This window comes from Micropterus dolomieu, linkage group LG06, assembly GCF_021292245.1.
Source record: "Micropterus dolomieu isolate WLL.071019.BEF.003 ecotype Adirondacks linkage group LG06, ASM2129224v1, whole genome shotgun sequence".
NCBI lineage: Eukaryota > Metazoa > Chordata > Actinopteri > Centrarchiformes > Centrarchidae > Micropterus > Micropterus dolomieu.
In genome coordinates, this window is record NC_060155.1 from 15,699,021 (window position 1) to 15,703,765 (window position 4,745).

A 4,745-nucleotide genomic window follows, 5' to 3' on the forward strand; every position below is an offset into this window, starting at 1 on the left:
ACAGATTCACAGGAAGTAATGCATTTTATGCTTCCCAACAACAACAGCAGTTTGTTATGAATAAATAGAAGATCTCAGTAGATGGCACTGGGAGGAGACAGAAAAGACAATGTCATAAAAACTTAATATACAGGAATTCAAACATATCACAGTATGATGTCTCTGAATTTCTGGGAAATTTGGGGTTAATAACGCCAAAAATATCAGGAGAATCCTACAGTGTACCACTTTAATAATATTTTTTATTTGAATTCTGTTGCTAAATCACACTGTATGAAGACAAAACAAATATATTGATAAAATCAGACATTTGTAATTGGAATGTGGAATTGAGTGTCCTTGATAAGAGTAGGGGATACCTCCTGGAAATATACGGCATCACCTCCACAGCAGAAAATACAGGATCAGTAAGCTATTTAGAAACTGTACAGCAATTTCAGCATTAAATCCATACCTCAGCAGTATAGCTACTGTACCCAGATGGCTATATGCCAACTCCCTTCAGCAATGTGATCACTTTCTCAGCCCCTTTAGCAAAGTTATCGTCTTGCTTTCTCTTTAATTTTGTTCACAGAAGGATGATTAATGGAGTTGGATGGGTCATCAATTATTACTGATAGGAGATTAACATTCAGTCCAAATCTGTTTATTGAAATGAGGTCACTTTGTCATTGGAAAGGGATTGTGCAGTGTAAGGGAGAGAGACTGCAACATGTCAGAACATGTCAAGCTCACAGACTGCTGACATTTATTTAACCCTACTAATCTAAGAAATGTCTGTAGGAAATCATTAAATATGTCAAGCATGTAGTCACACAGAGGTCTCCTTCTGCTTAAAGTGAGGAGTTAATTACAAGATTTCTGTATGTTGTCACACTTGTTTAAGATGATACTTCCATCTAACATATGATCTCAAGTTTCCATGATGAAGTCACCCACCAACTTCCAAATATAAAATAATTGCCTGTGGAGGGATGCACCTGTAAGGTCGAGGCCAGAAATACTGTGTAGTAGAAAAAACGTGTAACTTACACTAGAATTGCCCTCTTTTATGGTTTGTGCAGAGCAAAATCCCCTTATACTGAGAAGAATAAAGTAAGTTAATTTCAAAGAAATCATCATTATCTGATGATGTATTTATGTAACGGGTTGTAATGTTATTTTTAATTTCCATAGTAGCATTAATATTAATGTACAAAAGCCCTGATTGGCTGACAGTACTGATCAGTCTTACAAACTCTCTCACCTGTCTGCCTGTCTCGAATGGTGTGTCTGACAACAGCAGCCAATCAGTATAAAGATCTAAGCCTGTTTTTCATTCAGGGTAGGGTGTCAGTGAATCCAATTCATAGTGCAATGTGTATTTGATATAATCACATGTACCTTACTTGGTAGTATCTTAGCCAAACTCGTAGCTAAACCTTGTTCAAAACAGACCTGCTGATGCCTTGTTCTCTTTGTGTTGTACTCTTATCTTTCTGTTTATATTGTACAAACATTCACTAGAAAGACCAAATATTTCTTCCAGTTCCTTCACTATCCTTTTTTACTCTCCACTCACATGTTGGTTTTCTCCAGACTGCTTTATTCACGACTCACTTGGGGACAAATTTGTGCCAAAAGCTAAATGATAGTAGCTTTGTGAGCTAGCTGTTGACTTTGTGTGTCTTCTATGTGTGGGTAAATGTATGTGTTGCTTACATTTCGACACGGTTTGTCTTAACTTACAAAACTAACAAAGAGCAGTTGTTAAAGGAAACATTTAAGTGTTTATGTTCCTGTGAAGATTGCTTACTTTGTGGCACTGTTTCTCTCCTGACATTTAAGGGGAAAGAAAAATTACTACAAATCTTTGAAGAAGGCAATGTGGGTGGCATGGAAAAGGAGTCTAAGGAGGGGACATCCTTCCTTTCCTCTGTTACTGTTTCATTGACCCTTGGCCGCGTCTTTTTTTTCTTTCATTTATTTTCTTTTCTGGCTTCAATTTGTGTGAGTGTGACTTTTTGTTGGTTGCGGCTTATCCTTCATTTGGGAGCCAGCTGCTGATGTCACATTCCAGCCTGTTAAGGCTACAACGAGTGCATCACACACACTTGTGTACGTCACACACCAGTCCCACAGGAAATGTGTGTTTCCTTTTACGATTCTCCCTCTGTTTTCCATCAAAAGCACAAAGGAGAATGTCATCCACTCTTGTGATGCCAGACTGAAATGTTTTCTCCATGTTTCAGTGAACCGAGAACAGAGACGTTATTTCCGAACTTTTTGAATCCAATCCTGGGCCATTTGTTGGATAGTTTTTAAGAAAGTCAATCTATCAAACATTTTGGAGCTTTAATTACAGCTTACAGCCTTTGTAACACTTTGTCTCTCTATTAAAGACTGACTCACAGATCTGTACAGACTACATGTCTCGCTGTAAACTCTACATCAACGACAGGGCTGGACTGGTAATCTGGCATACTGGGCAAATGCCCGGTGGGCCGACGCACCTTTGTGGCCAGTGTAATGTAAATTATGTATTTATATAGGCTAACTGTTTTTAAAGAATTTGACAACAATCAGCCCATAAAGTATGGACAGCGGCCCATTGGGTCATTTTCTATACTGACACTGGGCCAGCCCAATCACATCTATTACTAGCCCCCACTCCCTCTGCTCTCTGTTTCTTGCGTTACTTTCTTGGTTTATTTGCACAATAAGCCTGGAATGCAATGTAAATATAGAAGTGTTGTCCCAAAAATTAACAAGCTTCTGGTTACTGCATTATATTCTATTATATTTTTATATTCTGAATTGTCACCTGCCACCTGAATTTTGTGCTTCCCTGGTGCAGAAAATGTCTCCAGAAAATGTCCCCTGTGTGGAGGAAATTAAGTGTTCAATGCTCAAAATCTTCTGGGGGAGGACCCCTGGACCCCCCTATCAACTATTTCATCAATAATTTTTTTTCCTAAATAGTAGGCCTATTAAAATATATTCTTGTGTAGTTGTTATGGCCCCAATCTTGTGCAATGTTACGTCTCATGGGCTAAGTGTTTCATCACACCCCTAATCTGAGCCCTTAAGTGGAAGGATGGATTGGTGAGGGGTGTCAGACCGATTTTGGTGGGCCGCCTGGGCCAAAAATGCCAGGGTTGATTTTTTGTCCCAGTCCAGCCCTGTTCAGTGACATGCATTATCCCCTCACAAGGTTTTGTGAGCTAAAAACTACCAGTATTGTTTTTAATGTCATCTTTCCCCCCTAAAATAGTCAGAAAGGAGAGTTGACAGGTAAAAACAGGAACGGCTTTATTAGACCCACATGCTTCAGCTTCCCCCTTAGTTGCTTTTGCTAAGCCTGATGTGCTTTCCATTACAGCACATAACATGTGCAGTTTACAATTTTTATACCAGTGACAGGCTTACCACTCATAATTGACATTCATTTATGAAGCATTGTGTCTGTTCAACAAAGGGGGATTAAAATTTTTAGCCGATGACTGTGGATCTTGTGTGCTGAAATGACTGCGAGCAGATTTTATAAGCCGCAGAAACTAGCATGAGCTAATGCTATGCTTAAACTTTGCGATTTGGCTGAAAATAAGGCTGACTTTTTGCTTTTTTGCTTATTTGTGTCAAAACAAGAACATGTAGAGGCCATGACTTCAGCAACACTTGTAGTATGAAAAAGAATGTTATTGGCCGACCAATGCTTCATGGCCTTCATCGGGGTCATCATAAAACACAACACAAAGAACATTTAAATAGGATAGGCATGAAGCGGAGAAAAATAAAATAGGACAACCAATCATATTCATCCACACACATACTGTATCATCCAATGGGGCACCTACACATAGATTGGCTGCGTATATAGTCAGGCGGTTTTCAGGTCATATGAACAAAATGAGAGCCCATAAAACGATCTTAAATACACACTTGATGGTTGCACACATGATGTAATGCTTGAAGACTGAGTTTAAAGCTGCATGTCCCAGGCTAAAAATCAGCATCCTTCTGAGTTGATGATTCATGTGTAGGACATAGAAATAAAGGAGCAGCATTGTTTAGGGTAGAGCTACTAATAGCTATAGTTCTGTATTCATTTATAAATAAAAATGTATTTGAAATATGACTAATTCTAATGTAACCCTTGAATTAATTACTATAAAAACCTCAATTGGAAAAGCAACACAGTTTTTGTCCAATATGTTTCACTTTGACAAGAGTAAAACTCTGAGAGTGGAATAATGATGATTTTGGCAAAGGTAATGCTATCTCATGCAAGTTTGTGTGCCAAACATGAGTCAGATAGCATTACCTGGGGTTGGTTGAGTATAAACCTCCCCAAACCACATAAAGAGAGACAGAGCTGCTATTATTACTCTAAACTCTGGCATACTAGCATTGTCAGCATTTCCTCTGTGGAATTAGTGGACATGACCATATCTGACCACAGATGTATTGTTTTTAGCTGCGATTCGTCTGTTACTCATGCCGCCTCACCAAGCTCCGTGTGTTCTCGCTTCTTTAATGAACAAAGTGTTTCAAAGTTTTGCGCATTCTTTCAGAGCCAAAGCCAACACCTGTCTGATTCCAACACCAACAATCTGGTCGATCACTTCAATCATATCTGCTTGTCGTCACTAAATATTACTGCTCCTCTAAAGGTTAGGCCTACGTCTAAAGCTAGTAAGCAAACCTGGATAAATGACAGCATTCGCAGCCTCAAAAGGGAATGCAGGAAAGCAGAGCGCAGATGG